The following is a 19,339-nucleotide window of genomic DNA, read 5'->3' as shown; positions in this document are numbered from 1 at the left end:
TAACACATAATTTTCAAGTGGTTGGCATTTAATGGAAAAACAGAAATATAGCAATTTACATTTCCTTATTAAAAAATACCCTCTGACCTCCTGGTTGGGAAGTAAAAGTAAATGAATAATGAATTGATGTTTGAACTAATAATGAAGTCAGAAACTAATGAGAGTTCCAAGGAAGAGCTGAAATATTTGTATTCAAAGGCATTTGCCAGGAGAGTCCCAAGGCCTAAAACATGAAAGAGAGGCCCCTCCACACGGAGCAGTCAGATCAACAGGATCCAAGTAGCATCAAGGTTGGACGTAATCCTGGAAAATCTGTCCTCACAACACAGCCAGTTTTTTTCTTCTTTTCTTAATTGCATTTTTCATGCCCCAGGGTATAAATTAATTGATTTGGTTTGTCAGAAGCTCATATTTTCAGGGCTTTCCAATTGTAACTTGCCTTCTTAAATACGTGTGTTTGTTTTCACAAGTTTGGTCCGCACATTCTAAGAACTCAATCTTTTTCAGAAAAGGAAGTAACACGAACAGCAACATCAATTCGTTTTTCATTTCTAGATGACTTTGTCATCCTTACAGTCTAGCAGCAAACTGTGTGGTTCCTTCCTTTCCTCTCGCTCTTGCCTCAACGTGCCTGCTAGCAGGAACGCAGGCTTTCCATCCTGCCCTCTTTAGATGAAGGAGTGTCTACGGGGCCATCCATTTTTCACATGGCCACGAGGGAGATCGCTTTAGAATACAGCTCTGAAGATGCCATTTCTTTTCTTAAAGTATTTCAATGGCTCCTCATCATCCTTAGATTAATGCTCAGGTCCCTTAATTTGGCATACAAGGCCCTTCAATTTCTCATTCCACCTTTCTCACCACTTGTCCCATTTAAATTTTATTTTAATTCACTTACATTATTGATGCAGGAGATTTGTCTCTACTTCCATGCCTTTGCCCATGTCAAGGCATCTATCTAGCTGGGACTCTTTTTTCTCTTCTCTACTTTCTTAGGCCTATGAACTCCTACCCATCCTATCCCCTGGAATATCCCACCTCTTTGTCCCTTACTTCTCTATCTCACACTTAGCCCATTGAGTTTCAATTTTCTGTCTCCTTGACTATCTCTTCTTCTAGAACACCATTATCCAGTATTGTCTATGCCACAGATGGCACTTTCAATTTTCTAGTAGCCACTTTTTAGAAAGGAAAACTATAAACCTTAGATTATTAATTTTAATAATATATTTTATTTAATCCAACATACCCAAGGCATTATCATTTAAGAAACATATACATTATTCATTTTACATTCCTCCTTTCATACTAAGTCTTAGAAACTCAGTGTGTCTTTTACACTTAAAGCACATCTCAATTTGGATGCTAAATTTCCATTGGAAATACTTGATCCATGCTTATATTTCATAACATTTAGAGTTCAAAAGGGCTTCCCTGGTGGCTCAGCAGGTAAAGAATCTGCCTGCAATGCAGGAGATCTGGGTTTGATTCCTGGGTTGGGAAGATCCCCTGAAGGAGAGCATGAAAACCCACTCCAGTATTCTTGCCTGGAGAATCCCCATGGACAAAGGAGCCTGGCGGGCTACAGTCCATGGCATTGCAAAGAGTTGGACACAACTAAATGACTAAGCATACAGAGTTCAAAAAGGAGACTCACCTTGCCGAGTTGTTTCAAGCACACTTAAAGTTTTCTAGTAATAGAATCAAGCATTGGAGAAGGAAATGGCAACCCACTCCAGTATTCTTGCCTGGGAAATCCCATGAACAGAGGAGCCTGGTGGGCTACAGCCCATGGGGTCACAAAGAGTCAGACATGACTGAGCACATGTGTGCATGTTCACAGGAAGAAGAATTGGTTTTGAAGTTAATTGGAATTGAAGAAAATACAAATGCAGTCCCTCAGTTACATTTCAAGGGCTCAATGTCCACAAGTGACCAGTGGCTGAGTATTAGCAGCCCTGATATAGGCAGTAAGGTCCTTCAGGGAGGGTGGTCCTTCTATCTGTACAACTCTGGGGGCACCCTTCTCTGTATCTTGTCCTGAACTGGGACAGCCTTGGGGCATAAACAGTGTCTCTCTTTCATCTCCAGGCTTTCAGAAGCCAGAATGGCATACAGCAGGTGCTCACTGCATGTTTGAATGAAGAACTAGTCACAACTGGGAGGTAGTGGTGAGGGTGAAAGAAATCACTTTAACCTGGACCCCTCTTCAATTTCCAGTGAAGATATGTGAGTGTGAAGAAGCTCCCAGATCCTCCTTCTGAGTGACAGGTGAGTTCACACAGTGAGATTAAAAAGAACACAAATGGCTTAGCTAACTTTATTCCCAGAAAGTTTGCCCCATTTTTAAGTGCCTCTGTGATTCTGGATTCTATCCAGACCTTGATGTGGCACCATCAAGCTTTCGAAAAAAATGAGATTTCAAGAGCAGGCTGGTCCCAATGGCAAAGGAGTTCCAATGATGTGACAAGGGTTTTACAGTTTCTTTGGGAAGATGTAGGAGTTCTGGGCAATTCTGTAATAAGCTTATAAAGGAAGGATCTGCCCATCTAATTGCTTTTGGTCTAGTTAAGGGATAAGTCAGAATGATGCAGAGGCAGGTGACAAGGTCACACCTACTTGACATTCTTGTCCTTTGTATGGAAAGAGGTGCTCCCAGGGCCATAAACCCCCAGCACTGCAACCAGAAGACAAAGGGCAGAGGGAAGGGGAGAGGACGTAGGCACTGGGACCCCGGAAAGATGATGTATTGTGTGACTAAAGGGCCGTGGCTGCACTGAGAGTTTATTAGGAACAGAGTATTTATAAATAACTGCCCTTTGCCCAGAGTGTGTAATTGGCGGACAATGATGGAAAGCCTGCCACTGCTACACTCACTGCCTCTTAGATGTGTAGCTTGCACCTGATTTGGGGAGCACCTGGATTCTTGAAAGAGACTGGATAGCAAGCTTGTGTCTCAGATGCATCCTTCCTGCAGCTAACCTCAGTTACAGCTCTCCGTGGCTTGAGGTAAAGTCTCAGTGAGTGCTTGAAACTCTGGGATCTTCCTTGTCAGCCATGGCTAAACCTCAGCTGAGGACAAACAGCTCTTTCTAAAAACAAGAGTCGTACTAGGGAGCAAGAAGCTACAGCCCCCAGCACTGCCCAGGGCTATGAAACTCCATGATACTCTATGCAGAGCCATGCTAGAGTTTTGGATTTTAGTCCTAGACAGAAATGAGTCATTGAAAGATTTTAAACAAGACAGGGACCAGATCAGATTTGGGTGTATTTAAAACAACAACAACAACAACGTTGCTTGGCCCTGCACTAAATGGGTCTAAGAGGTTATCTGGGAGATGAACCAAGACCACTATAATTGTCTTAGAGGTGATGGTGGCTTGGGAGAAGGTGAAATTGAGAGATACTCAGAGGCGCATTAGTGGGGATTTGGAACCTGATCGGGTCCAGAAAGGGAGAACTTGAGGAGGGACACTTGGCATGGCCACATATGGAACCATTTTCCTCCAGTTAACCACAAACTTCCCATCAGAACTTCTCACAGATGTGGAAGTGACATGATTCTCCGTCATAGTAATAAGTACGCATTCTTGCACATGAAGAGTATTCTTTGAAATTAAATAGACTTCAGCTTCAGAAGGACAGGGTGTCCCCAATGTTTGAATTAACACAAATAGGGCACTGGGCATACTGGGCACCAGAAAGCTGCCTGCATTGGCTCATGCTCTGTTTATTTTTAGGAGCTTCCTAGACAACTCAGTGGTAAAGAATCTACCTACCAATGCAGGAGACCCAGGAGACACGGGTGCAATCCCTAGGTCAGGAAGATCCTCTGGAGGAGGGCTTGGCATCCCTCTCCAGCATTCTTGCCTGGAGAAGCCTCATGGGGAGAGGAGACTGGTGGGCTATAGTCCGTGGGGTCACGAAGAGTCAGGTGTGACTTAGGGACTGAGCATGCACACAGTTTATTTTTATTTTTTAGATATTTATTTATTTGGCTGTGCTGGGTCTTAAATGTGGAACTCAGGATATTTCATTCCACCTTGTGAACTCTTAGTTGCAGTATGTGGGATCTAGTTCCCTGACCAGGGATCAAACCCCTGGCCGCCTGTGTTGGGAGTGTGGAGTCTTAGCCTCTGGGCCACCAGGGAAGTCCCGCTTGCTCTGTTTAGGCATGAATGATAGGCTACCTAGCTACATTGTTGCTCAGTGAAATAGAAGGCAACTTTGTAGCACTGGTGAGAACCACAGAAACCCTACCTTGGACGGCAAGGTTCCAGTTCAAATTTTTCACTTTATTCTTCATGTGAGAAATGATTCATCTCTTGTCTCTCTTCAACATCACTTACAATTATGGATGCTGAGAGAGAAGAGCAAGAACAAAATTCTATTTCATGTCATTGAAAAGTATAGCCTTTATCTCCTAAAACATACAACTTGCCCAGAAAGTGCTAAGCAGGTTCTAAAAGCTGTCACTCTCTTGCTCTGTAACTATGATGAAAAGTGTCATAGAAATGGAATGGTGGCTTCTTATTTCAAACCCTCTGCCCTGTCTGCAATCCTGTAACACATATACTAATTCAACAAGTGTTTGGTGAACAAATTATATGTAACTGAAAACTTATGAAGTGATGTATAGCAAGTACAAGTAAAACTTCCAAGAGGGAATAAGCAATAAAAACTACAGCACAGTAAGTCCTGTACATACAAATGCTCAGGCTGCGAACTTTCAAAAATATGAGTGTGTGTTTCATTAATGTCAGGCGTGAGCAAAATCACAGCTTTCCCTCATCTCCTTTTGCGACAATCCTTCAGCTCTACCATCGCCCACCTCCTTTCCCTTCTCCATGAGTAACTCTTCCCGCCTGTTCACTCGATGCCAGCCCCTGTGTGCCAGCTGTTGTACTGACTACTGTACTTCTCAAGGTCCTGTACCATAAGCTTAAAGATGTTTTCTTTGTCTTTTGTGTTTGTTTTTATGTATTATTTGTGTGAAAAGTATTACAAACCTATTACAGTACAATGTTATATAGCCAATTGTGTTAGTTGCATACCTAGGCTAACATTATTGGACTTATGAACAAATTGGACTTACAAATGCACTCTTGAAACAGAACTCGTTCGTATGTAGGGGACTTACTGTATAGGAATTCATCTGGAGCTGCCTGGGATAAGGAGACTGAAAGTAAAGCTAGCCGGGACTCTTAGGCCCTTTGTTAAACCAGCGGCAGAGTGGGAAGGGCCCCTAAGCTGTGAAGCATTGAAAACCTTGGCCTCAACCTCTGCATCTGAAAACTGCTCCTCATAATGAAATTGCCTGAGATGCCATATGAATGATAGGCTACATACCTGCGTAAGCTACATACCTATGTAGGCTGTGTAACGGTAAGGCTGCATGAATCCTTCCGCTTCTAGGATTCAGCAAATTTTACTCTGAGCTTTGTCCTATTCTCATATGATGTATCAGGGCTCACACATGACAGGGGATCTGCTTTAGTGAAAGGCCCACTTGCTCTGGGAAGCTGGCTTCAACCCCCACCCCCAGTGAGGTATGTGGCAAAGACATCACAACCTATGAAATCACACTGTTCAAACCAAAGAGACAAAGTGCTACTTCTTTCTATTTTAAACAAAACATAACTTCATTCGGACATTACTTACAAACAATTATTTAAATTTTTTTTTTTTTTTTTTTTACTGAAAGGTATAAGCTTTATTTATTTATTTTTTAATTAAACAAATTTATTTATTTTAGTTGGGGGCTAATTACTTTACAATATTGTAGTAGTTTTTGCCATACATTGACATGAATCAGCCATGGGTTTACATGTGTTCCCCTTCCTGGACCCCCCTCTCACCTCCCTCCCCATCCCATCCCTCTGGGTCATCCCCAAAGAATCTGTTTGCAAGAATGCACATGATACAAGGATGTTGTTGGAGGCACCGCAACATTTTAAGGTTGTGGCTGACACAGCCAGAGTGAACCTCGGAGATGTGTTATAAACTGCCATCAACCATGAAAACTGAAACCCCTTGTGAACAATGAAGAATGAAGTGGCCCCTCCTGTACTGGCAAAGCCCAGGGAGTGGCCTGGGGTGACCTACTCTCCTCCTGGGGTGGGGACACAGACTGAGAAAATAATTTCTGTGATGCAGACTCCCGCGTGAAAACCCCTGGGGTGATACACTTTCAGACCAAGTTTCCAAAAATGAGTCAGAAGAAAGCGTTTCCAGTTTCTCCATTCCTCAGCAGTATTTTGGAATCAGCTTTTCCTGTTTGTTCCAGATGCCCAGACCCCATGAACGACTTTTGTGACATTATATTACATTCACATCTCATTGGAGGCAGCTTCTTTCTGGGATTCAAAGATTGGGAAAAAATAAATCAAAACAAAACCTAATATTTCAGGGGGCTATATATGTAGGCCAGGACTTAGCTTCCACCACCAGCCCATCTGCCTCCAGGACTGAATCTTATCTGATCATTTCCATGGCAACAGCTATGGATTAGAATAGGATGAAGGTTTAGGATGAGTTGCTGGAATTCAGTCATAGACAGTGAGGATTATTTAACTACACACTTGTGTTGCCATGGAAACACAAATTTACAAATCAGGCAGGATTTTTGTAGCTCAGTAGCATGGTATTATATTCTTAAGGTTGCTTCAAATCCCCCAATTCCATCTACTCTCCCATCAGGGGGGAACTATCCCACCAGACACAATTTAATTATTCCCCAGATACTTTCTCCTTTAAATGTTTAAAGCAGACATATGAATAGACTAAGATGAGCCCCAAAAAATTGTTCTTAAACTGCTTTTCCTTTTTGTTGTTCAAAGAAAAATTCAAGTAAGTTTAAAGGAAGAACCTAAAACATATGATGATGAGCATACTCATACAACACATTTAGGTACCATATAGGTCCAAACTGAAATTGTGTTGATTAAGAAAATAATCTTTCAGTACTATAAATCAACTAAACTTCAATAAAAATAAAAATTTTTTTTAAATGATGTTTATTTCTTGTAGGGCCTGTCACCCCTGGACTTCCAATTCATTTAACACCAAGTTGTGGTTTTTCTGCTTTTATTTTATTTAATTTTTATTGGTTAGTTGCTTTTCAATATTGTACTAGTTTCTACTGTATAGAAAAGTGAGCTATACATATACATATATCCCCACTTTTTTGGATTTCCTTCCCATTTAGGTCACCACAGAGCAATGAGTAGAGTTTCCTATGCTATACAGTAGATTCTCATTAGTTGTCTACTTTACACATAATATCAATAGTATACACATTTAATACCAAGTTAATGTCAGGAAATCTCCAGCACTGACCATTGTTTTAGATTCGACAAATCACTTTCACAGTCTGCATTTGGAGATGAGAAACTGTGTTCTGAATTGTTCCTGGGACTCACCCAAGGCAGACAGATTTTCTCCTCCCCTCCCCTCCTCCCCCACATCCATTTGGTTTATTCATGGGAATATCCATTAGGAAACCTGTGAAAACATTAACTTCTTATGATGTCACTTATAGAATGCCTCAGAAATGGATGCATTTTATCTTTCCTTAAATTATTCATCTTCTTGTGTGTGCTTGGGCACTAAGTTGCTTCAATTGGGTCCAACTCTTTGTGACCCTGTGGACAATAGCCTGCCAGATTCCTTTGTCCATGGGATTCTCCAGGCAAGAATACTGGAGTGGGTTGCTGTGTCCACCTCCAGGGGATCTTCCTGACCCAGGGATCGAACTTGCATCTCTTACGTCTCCTGAATCACTAGGTGGGTTCTTTACCACTAGTACCACCTGGGAAAGCTGGCTATCCTTCCTTAAATCACCCGTCTCTTTGGAGGTGCACACTCTTTGGACGGGAAAGACCTATGACCTTTCTTGCCTCTGACTTGAAGTGGAGGATATGAAGTACATGGGGCTCAGTATGACTGTATATCTCAGAGCTTGCATGTATACGGACCACTCAAGGACACCAAAAATAGCCAGACCAAGAAGGGTTGGGGTTAGAACTAGTTCCTGTCCTGAAGTGAAGCAGGTGCTGGGGCAGGCAGACCCAACTGCAGGCACCAAGGGCAAGTCCAGTGAGAAGCCAGAGTGAGTAACGGGGCAGCGCAGGAACAGCAGCTGGCGTGGAATGTCTGTCTGCTGGGATGTGGAAGAGTTCTGATGGTGACGCTTCTCACCAACTAAACAGCCACAGCCCAGATACACAGCGTCCTGCAGGGAGAGCTGGGAGTTTGGGAGAAGTTGGGAGGAAGAATGGATGAAGTGGAAGTGCCCGGCACATCGCTGAGATGTAGCCCAGGCAGATGCCGAAGGACATGGAAAAGGGCGTGTGCTGAGAAAAGTCCTGGGTTCATTGTGAGCTGGACCAGCCACCAGGAGGAATTGATGTTGACTTCTGATCCCTGGTCTGAGACTGTTAGGACTGGGTTCAGAGGCTGAGTACAGCACATGCGGTGAGGTCCAGCTATGGAGAGAAGATGTGGCATTATCAGAGGCTGGGTTGAGGAAAGGCCACCTCAAGGCGCCACACAACCCCGTGGTTTGGAGCCTGCATGCATGTCAGACTCACCTGAGACTGATACCTAGTTCCACCCCTTGCTAGAAACATCAGATCAGGCCAGTTACTTCATTTCTCTACGTCTCTATTTTCTTCTCTGTGAAGTGGGAATAATTATAGTCTCTGTTATCACTGGATTGTTTTGAGAAGCGAGTATGCTAATTCTTATGAAGTGTTTAATCAAAAGCTTAAGAACAGGAAGTATTTACTCCTCATTTGATAGCACTTCTGGGATGCTTATGATAATGTAGTGTCAAAACTCTATTTTAGCTGGGGCTAGAAATTTGACTTCAGAAGAAGGTAATATGATAAAGAGAGTAGAAGTAGGCTATTTCCAATAATCTAAGTGTGTAACACAACTGGGCCTGATTCTGATAGCATAAGTGTGTTTAGCCTTAGACAGGCTTGGATTTTTCTATTCCACAAAAGTTCTTTCTTAAAAGTAACAAGTTATAGCACAGAGAATTCTATTCGATATTCTGTGATGACCTAAATGGGAAGGAAACCCATAAAAAGGGGATATATGTGCACATATAACTGATCCACTTTGCTCTCCAGCAGACACTAGCATGACCTTGTAAAACAACTATGCTCCAATAAAAATTAATTAAGAGAAGAGTGACAACCTACATCACAGCTAAAACCACATCCCTTTTAGTTGTATCGAACCATCAGTAAGAGAACTAAAATGTTCACAGTGTTATTCTAGCCATACTTTTATTGGTTCCCTGAAAACTCAAAAATAGCCATTTAGTATTATGCCCACCTCCGTGTCCCTTCACACAGGCAAATACTGAAAACGTCGCCTATGGCTAACACCACCTTCTGCCACTAACCCCCACCAGCTACTTAAGTTGATGCAGTGACAGAAGCTGTCAGAAGTTAAGTGATTTTCCTCAAGGTTAAGTAGGAATGCAAAGCAAGAACTAAGACCAGAAGTCAGAGCATCATAAAATCAGAACATGAACTGACATGGCCCTTTCTTGGATGGGGCAATAATGGCCCATTTGCATGTTTGCATGTTGATTGTGTCTCTGGCTCAAACCCTCGCTGTCAAGGAGGAAAACTACAGAGAACAGAGTAAGGTGAGCATCCTCCAGTGAAGCAGGTGGTGCTCCAAGAATAAAGCACATCATTACAGTGTTGGTACAAGACAGACCAGACAGTGTATTATAAAGCAGAGATGTCACTTTGCTGACAAAGGCTGTATAGTCAAAGCTATAGTTTCCCAGTAGTCACGTTTGGATGAGAGCTGGGCCAGACAGAAGGCTGAACACCAAAGAATTGATGCTTTCAAGTTGTGGTGTTGTTGAAGACTCTTGAGAATCCCTTAGATAGCAAAGAGATCAAACCAGTCAATCCTTAAGGAAATCAACCCTGAATATTCATTGGAAAGACTGATGCTGAAGCTGAAGTTTCAATACTCTGGCCACCTGATGGGAAGAGCTGATTCATTGGAAAAGACCCTGATGCTGGGAAAGATTGAAGGCAGGAGGAGAAGGGGGCAACAGAGAATGAGATGGTTAGATAACATCACTGACTCAATCGACATGAATATGAGCAAACTCCAGGATATAGTGAAGGACAAAGGAGTCTGGTGTGCTGCAGGCCATGGGGTTGCAATGAGTCTGACGTGACTTAGTGACTGAACAACAACAACAGTAAGACGTCAGCCTGGGCAGGGCTTGGGTGTGGTTGGGGCTGTGCAGTGAGATAGGTTAGAACTTGTCCTGGGCTAGGGGAGTTTTAAACATCCATGCCAGCTCTCTCATCTCATCCCCTGAGGATGGCATTATATGTGGGGGCATGGTTTTGCAAGGCAACTTAGTCACATTTATCCATAACCAAAGTCACATGGCTTTTAACCTCTGAACACTTCCGAGTTATTATCTTACAAGAAGCAACACACAAAGATGTTTATTGTAGCATAGTTTGTAATAGTAAAACAAATGAAACAAAAACTACTCACATCTGGAGACAATCTCAATATCTCTTAATAGGAAAGTGATAGTATACATACGACATAAATATGCAGTGAACATTGTGCTGCTGTTGAAAAGATGTAAATGGTCTGTATGTACAAACAGGAAAAGATCTCCAAAATGCAACACTAAATGAGACAAACAAGATTCAAAATCAAGTGTGGTCCAATTTGTGTAAAAATGTAGGCACCATATGGACAGAGACTGCAAATGTGTAAACAATTTCTAAAGGGACCATAAGAGGCCACAGTTACTTCTGAGAGTGGGACAGAGGTTCAGAGAGAAATGAAAGCATTTATTTCTCATTTTACACCTTTCAGTGTGTCGTTTTAGTGTTAGTTGCACAGCCATGTCCGACTCTTTGCGACACCATGGACTATAGCCCGCCAGACTCCTCTGTCTGTGGAATTCTCCAAGCAAGAATATCAGAGTGGATTGCCATTCCCTCCTCCAGGGAATCTTCCCAACCCAGGGATTGAACCCGAGTCTCTTGCATTGCAGGCAGATTCTTTACTATCTGAGCTAACAGGAAAGTCAGTACTCATTGTAATTTTTAAATGAGTATATATATATATATACACATATATATTCCTTATTAGTAAAATTAGCCTTGGAAAATAATGTAAGGGGTTGATTTGGTACAGCAGACCAAAAATGGTTAGGGAGGGAAGAAAAGAGATTTAAAAAAAAATAAGAAGAAAGGGAAAGGAAAGAAAGAACTACTTTAATTGGTAGGAGTGAAATGATCTTTATATCATCTTTGTAAAAATATTTAACAGCTTTGTTGATATATAATTTACATATCATAAAATTCCATACTGTTTAAAGTATAGAATTCCATGGTTTTAAAATATATTTATAGAATTATGCCATCATCACCATAATCTAATTTTAGGACATTTCATCACCTCAAGAGAAACCTCTTACCCATTAGCAGTCACACCTCACTCCCCATGTCTTCACCCCATCCCTTGACAGATACTAATCTGCTTTCTGTCTCTATAGATTTGCCTGTTCTGGATACTTCATATCAATGGAGTCATACCATATGTAATCTTCTGTACTGGGATTCTTGTACTTACTATAAAGTCTTCAAACTTGAGATCAAATTTCTGATTATCCCAGAGTGTGCACTTGTGGCCAAATAGCCCCATGAAATATTCCACAGAAAAGAAAGACAGTGATTTCATGGTTAAATAATCTTGGGAAATGCATACTCTGTTCACATCATGGAAACTGAAGACTTGAGAAGTCCTGTTGTAAAGAAACCCGCTTAGCTTTGCTGAATTCACCATTTTCCAATGACACTCAGGTACCAGTCCGAGATAAAGAGCCCCTCTGTGTGCTGAGGTCAGAGAGATGACGTTGACATGAGATTCATGGCAGATTACAAAGGTGGAAATCAGGAAAGGCGGGTCAACCCATTTGTCAAAGAAAAGACTCATTTCATTTTAATAAGTTTCCCAAAGAAGTCAAGCCTTAAAGAGCTCGAGTTCTTGGCTGTCTTCCAATACTCCTAAGCGAAACTTTCCTCTGTTTAATAAACACACTGTCTCTCCCTTGCATAGTGCCTGTGGAACTTCAGACACTTAGACAGTATTCTATCATATTTTCAGAGACGGCTTCTAGAAAAACATCAGAAAGGTTTTGAAACCCAGGCCAAGGCTTTTGGATCCCTGGATGGTTGAACAAGCTGTGGATGGGTGCTCTGAGTCAATCCTGTTGCAGAGAAATCCATTAAAATGCCAATCAGCTTGTCTCTTGGCTGAAATGTTCCAGTGTTGTGTGTCTCAGACCCAGGGAAGGAGTTCTTTAGTCTAGACCTAAAATAATTAAATGGTTGAGTTTGAAGTGTTTCCTATGAGAGGGTCAAAGTTCTCTGCAAATGCAGTGTTTCAGCACTACCTGCTAGAGATTTAGGCTAGGAAATAAGCAGACTTCAGCCTCCAAGTCCTTCTTTTGGGTCAGTTTTTCCTTTGATGCAGAGTAGTTTGAGGAAAACGTTATGCTTGATATTGCAATTTATAGTAAGAAATCTGTATTTGGTCTTCATCGCCTTTGCTGGCCCAGAGTTCCTAAAACCCTTGGAATTTCCTAAGTGGTAAGAGCCCTGCAAGCATCTTTTGTCCTCATGAGGTGACTCAGAGTGGGCTCCTAGATCAGGGTCCAAGGCCAGTAAGACCAAGATGTGATTAGAACCTTAGAATTTTAATCTCCACCCTTCATTCTCCAGAGAGGGGAGAGGGGCTGGAGATGGAGTTAACAATCGATCATGCCTATGTAAGGAAGCTTCCATAAAAATCCCAACAGTACGGGGTTTGGAGAGCTTCCAGGCTGAAGAACACATCCGCATACCAGGAGGGTAACACACCCCAACTCCACGGGGACAGAAGTTCTTGCACTTTTGACCCTCCCTGCCCTCACCTTGTGTATCTTTTCATCTCTATCCCTTATCATGCATGCATGAATGCTAAGTCGCTTCAGTCATGTCCAACTCTTTGCGACCCTCTGGACTGTAACCTACCAGGCTCCTCTATCCATGGGATTCTCCAGGCAAAAGTACTGGAGTGGGTTGCCATGCCCTCCTCCAGGGGATCTTCCCAACCCAGGGATCAAACTCGAATCTCCTGTGGCTCCTGCATTGCAGGTGGATTCTTTATCACTGGGCCACCGGGGAAGCCCATCCTTTATCATATCCTTTAATAAACTTGTAGCCTAAGTGTTTCCCTGAATGCTGTCAGCTGCTCTAACAAACTAATCAGACCCAAGAAAGAGGTTATGGGAATCTCAGGTTTATAGCCGATAGGTCAGAAGCACAGGTGACAACCTGGGTCTTGTGGTCTCAAGTGGGGTGGGGGCAGTCTTGTGGGACTGAGCTCCCACCCTGTGGGATGTGATGCTATCTCCAGGTTAAGGGTATCAAAATTCAATTGATTGTAAGACACTCAGCCGAAGTCTCGGAGAATTTCTTGGTGAGGGGGAACCCACACACATCTGGAGTCAGAGTGTGAATGTGATAGTAGTGTGAGCATAAAGGAGAAACACAAGAGGAAAACTGTCTTTTTTTTTTCCCTACACAACACTTCTACAGCCATTGCATGTGCTCAAAAATTACAGACTCAGGGACTTCCCTGGTGGTCCAGTGGTAAAGAACCTACTGGCCAATGCAGGGGACATGCATTGAATCTCTGGTCCAGGAACTAAGACCCCACGTGCTGTGGAGCAACTAAGCCTGCAAGCCACAACCACTGAGCCCTCATGCTGCAACTACTGAAGGCTGGGTGCCCTTGAGTCCATCTTATACAGCAAGAGAAGCCACCACAATGAGAAGCCTGTGCACTGCAACTAGAGGGTAGCCCCCGCTCACCACGACTAGAGAAAGCTTGTGCATAGCAAGGAAGACCCAGAACAGCATAAATAAATAAAATAAATTACAGACTCAAAAAAGGTTGCAAAGATGATGCCTGAGAGCATCCAGTCAGGAGGAATTAGGGATGTCTAACACTCTGGGTATATTATTAGTTAGAGTACGTGTGCATGCTCAGTCGCTTCAGTCTTGTTGGACTGTTTGCGACCCTATGGACTGCAGCTCGCCAGGCTGCTCTGTCCATGGAATTCTCCAGGCAAGAATACTGCAGTGGCTTGTTAATCCTTTCTGCAGCAGATCTTCCCAATCCAGGGATCGAACCCACGTTTCCTGCATCTCCTGCATTAGCAGGCAGATTCTTTACCACTAGCACCACCTGGGAAGTCCCTTGTTAGTAGGCTTCTTCAATTTCATGACTAGTCATGCTATAATGTATTTCTACTGTAGCCCCTTCAATTTCAGTTCAGTTATTAAACATTCTTTTTCCAGGCATTACTACCCCATGTGTTGTTGACCAGAAAGATGTAAGCCTCACGAAGCTTACACTCTAAGGAAGGAAAAGGACCAATTCATGTGCATTACATGTCTATTACAAGTAAGAGGAGTGTGTCTGGATGCACAATGGAGAAATAGATCACTAAGACGAAGAGAGTCTAGGATGGTTTCCTATGGGAAGCAACACAATACCTAAGAAGAACTCTGAAGGATAAATAGGAGTTCCTAGTGACGGAGGTTCGTGACAACATACAGGAGGCAGTGATCAAGATCATCCCCGAGAAAATAGAAAAGCAAAAAGGCAAGATGGTTGTCTGGTGAGGCCTTGCAAATAGCTGAGAAAAGAAGAGAAGCTAAAGGCAAAGGAGAAAAGTAAAGATATACCCATTGGAATGCAGAGTTCCAAAGAATAGCAAGGAGAGATAAGAAAGCCTTCCTCAGTAATCAATGTAAAGAAATAGAGAAAAAAATAGAATGGGAAAGACTAGAGATGTCTTCAAGAAAATTAGAGATGCCAAGGGAATATTTCACGCAAAGATGAGCACAATAAAGGACAGAAATAGTATGGACCTAACAGAAGCAGAAGATATTAAGAAGAGGTGGAAACAATACACAGAAAAGCTATACAAAACAGATCATGACCCAGATAACCATGATGGTGTGATCACTCACCTAGAGCCAGACATCCTAGAATGTGAAGTCAAGTGAGCCTTAGGAAGCATCACTATGAACAAAGTTAGTGGAGGTGATGGAATTCCAGGTGAGCTATTTCAAATCCTAAAAGATGATGCTGTGAAAGTGCTGCACTCAATATGCCAGCAAATCTGGAAAACACAGTAGTGGCCACAGGACTGGAAAAGTTCAGTTTTCATTCCAGTCCCAAAGAAAGGCAATGCCAAAGAATGCTCACATTACCACACAACTGCACTTATCTCACACGCTCGCAAAGCAATGCTCAAAATTCTCCAAGCCAGGCTTCAACAGTACGTGAACCATGAACTTCCGGGTTTAGAAAAGGCAGAGGACCCAGAAATCAAATTGCCAACATCCATTGGATCATCAAAAAAGCAAGAGAGTTCCAGAAAAACATCTACTTTTGCTTTATTGACTATGCCAAAGCCTTTGACTGTGTGGATCACGACAAACTGTGGAAAATTCTGAAAGAGATGGGAATATCAGACCACCTTAGAAATCTGTATGCAGGTCAAGAAGCAACAGTTAGAACTGGACAAGGAACAACAGACTGGTTCCAAATCTGGAAAGGAGTATGTCAAGGGTGTATATTGTCATCCTGCTTATTTAACTTATATGCAGAGTACCCCGTGAGAAATGCTGGATTGGATGAAGCACAAGCTGAAATAAAGATTGCCGGGAGAAATATCAATAACCTCAGATATGCAGATGACACCACCCTTATGGCAGAAAGTGAAGAAGAACAAAAGAGCCTCTTGATGAAAGTGAAAAAGGAGAGTGAAAAAGTTGGCTTAAAGCTCAACATTCAGAAAACTAAGATCATGGCATCTTGTCCCATCACTTCATGGCAAATAGATGGGGAAACAATGGAAACTGACAGACTTTATTTCTGGGGGGCTCTAAAATCACTGTGGATTGTGACAGCACCCAGGAAATGAAAAGATGCTTGCCCCTTGGAAGAAAAGTTATGACCAACCTAGACAGCATATTAAAAAGCAGAGACATTACTTTGCCAACAAAGGTCCATCCAGTCAAGCTATGGTTTTTCCAGTAGTCATGTATGGATGTGAGAGTTGGACTATAAAGAAAGCTGAACATCAAAGAATTGATGCTTTTGAACTGTGATGTTGGAGAAGACTCTTGAGAGTCCCTTGGACTGCAAGAAGATCCAACCAGTCCTTCCTAAAGGAGATCAGTCCTGAATATTCATTGGAAGGACTGATGCTGAAGCTGAAACTCCCAATACTTGGCCACCTGATTCAAAGAACCGACTCATTGGAAAAGATCCTGATGCTGGGAAAGATTGAAGGCGGGAAGAGAAGGGGACAACAGAGGATAAGATGGTTGGATGGCATCACCAATGCGGTGGACGTGTGTTTGAATAAGCTCCAGGAGTTGGTGATGGGCAGGAAAGACTGGTGTATTGCAGTCCATGGAGTTGCAAAGCATTTGACACAACTGAGCAACTGAACTGAACTGAACTGAGTGCTATCCAGAGGGGAATGGCATTCCCAAGTGAGAACTGTATGAGTGAAGGTGTAAAAGCATGGAATGACAGTGGGTAACTGAGGACCTGTGTGTCATGTTTGTGCTCCTGGAGCACAAACTACAAAGCAGACAATGTTGAAGTATAAACAGTGTTGGCCGTTTCCTCAAAAGCAGCTGGTTAAACCTGAGCGTACCTCTCTATCTGCTCATAACGCTGTTGCAGATTTTAAGCTTACATATAAATAAACACTCTTAGTATTTGCCACTATTATTATCACTAATTCTAAGACCTGTGCTGATGTCTGGTTTTTTAAAATATTATTTATATTTTGGTCATACCATACAACACGTGGAATCTTAGTTCCCGATCAGGGATCAAACCTGCAGTCCCTGAATTGGAAGTGCAAAGTTCTAACCACTCAACCACTGATAAAGTCCCTAACGTCTAAATAAAATTAGGATGTTTTTAGGAAATAGGACATCTGAGACAGTCTGTCTTGATACTGCTACTGCTAAGTCGCTTCAGTCGTGTCCGACTCTGTGCGACCCCATAGACGGCAGCCCACTGGGCTCCCCTGTCCCTGGGATTCTCCAGGCAAGAACACTGGAGTGGGTTGCCATTTCCTTCTCCAATGTATGAAAGTGAAAAGTGAAAGTGAAGTCGCTCAGTCGTGTCCGACTCTTAGTGACCCCGTGGACTGCAGCCTACCAGGCTCCTCCATTCATGGGATTCTCCAGGCAAGAGTACTGGAGTGGGATGCCATTGCCTTCTCTGTCTTGATACTAGTTTAAAAAAAACAAAAAAAAACTTTGCTGAAATGTGTTCATTCTACATAAAATGCTTTTATGTTCTTCTTTTGGAAGGTACATTAACACCTAAATAGCCAACATTTGTTAGAACTTTATTTCTGCCAAGTATTTTGTAATCTGTCTCTCTATCTATCTATCATCTGTCTATCTATCATCTCTCCAGGAAGGAGGGAATTCTGGATAAAGCATCTCTATTTGGTCGTTTGATTCCTGGGATCACACAAAAGATGTGTACATTTTAGCAGGAAAGGAGGAGGAATCAGGGTAACATAAATGTGTCAACTAGTGCTGAAACCGTTCTCCAGTGAGGTGGCAGGTGAAAGCCCAGGCTTTGGAGTCAGATAGTCCTAAATCTACTCCCCAGCTGTGCCACTGATGATCTGGGAGAGCCTGAGTAAGCCATCTGAGATGTCCGAGCCTCCTTGTTCTCGTTGGTATGGAGCTAAAGGTGCTAGTATTGTCTGAGAACTAAATAAGATAGTGTATCTATAGCACCAAGCATTCATTTGCTACATAGTGAGCCCTAAACAATAGCTATTGTTAATCAATAGCCTGCAGTGTGGGAGACCTGGGTTCGATCCCTGGGTTGGGAAGATCCCCTGGAGAAGGGAAAGGCTACCCACTCCAGTATTCTGGCCTGGAGAATTCCACCGACTGTATAGTCCATGGGGTCGCAAAGAGTCAGACATGACTGAGAGACTTTCCCTTTCACTTTCATTATTATTCACCCAGTCTCTATTGACATGGAATAAACTGTAGTGGAATCTGCAGTCTAATTGTTTTTTTATAAAGATTAAACATAGTTTTTACATTATTTCTTTATTTTTGGTTGCCCTGGGCCTTCGTTACTACACATGGGCTTTCTCTGGTTGTGGTGAGCAAGGGCTACTCTTCCTTGCAGTGCACGGGTTTCTCACTGTGGTGGTTTTCCTTGTTGTGGGCACAGGCTCTAGGCAAGTGGGCTTCAGAGGTTGCAGCTCTCAGGCTCCAGAGCTTGGGTTCAGTAGCTGTGGTGCATGGGCTTAGTTGCCCCACAGCATGTAGAGTCTTCCCAGATGAGGGATCAAACTGGTGTCCCTGCATTGCCAGAGAGATTCCTATCCAGGGAAGTCCAAAGACTTATATCCAAGAGAAACAATGACAAGGAGCAGGAAAAGGGTATGCCACTTTCCAGGACCTGTCAGTCAATCACTTGACAAGTGTCCATCCTCGAACATTTATTGAGCATTTACTAGTGCCATGTACTTTGCCAAATATTGTGGATGTAAGGATGAGCAAAACAGGCAAATATTACTGTCCTCGTAAACCTTACAATCTAGTGGAGGAGGAAAGACAATAAACAGCTGAAAAAGTAAAGCATATCATATGTCAGATGGTGGTAAGTACTAAGCTGAAAAATAAAGCAAAGATGCGGAAGAGTGCATGCTAGAGTTTGGGGGAGGGTTTGTAATTTTGAGCAGGGTGATCAGTGCCAAAAAACTCTCTGTGGAGGTGATTGAGGATTTGTACCCATTCACAGAAGAACCTGCTTGGGACCCAAAAGGCTGCCTACAATTCAAAGCAGAAATTTGAACCAGGAGGTGGATATGTGGGTGAAGCTTCTTGGCAGTCTCCTTGTAAGCAACTCTGCTTCTTTTTCCCACTAGAGCTTTTTTGTTGTACAATGTGGGTCAGTCCCTCGAGAACAGGATTGTCACACACATGTCCTAAATGCCACCCAAGCATGTTTGAGACTTGGAGAGGTCCCTGCTGCCATCTGGGGCACACTTGGAGATGGAGCTCTGAGTCACCAAGCCAGTGCTGCTCTGGGGGGAAGCTGCCAGGCACATCCGCTTGCTTGGAATTGACACCTCTGCCAGAAATCACTGTTCTCTTGTTTCACAGAGCCCTGGGCAAGCAAGAAATTGTATTTAGTGAAGTACCCT

The sequence above is a fragment of the Giraffa tippelskirchi genome, chromosome 12 (genome assembly GCF_054371585.1).
Source record: "Giraffa tippelskirchi isolate mGirTip1 chromosome 12, T2T-mGirTip1v1.2.pri, whole genome shotgun sequence".
In the NCBI taxonomy this organism is placed as follows: domain Eukaryota; kingdom Metazoa; phylum Chordata; class Mammalia; order Artiodactyla; family Giraffidae; genus Giraffa; species Giraffa tippelskirchi.
The sequence above is the reverse complement of the archived record's forward strand: the minus strand, read 5'-3'. Positions refer to the sequence as shown.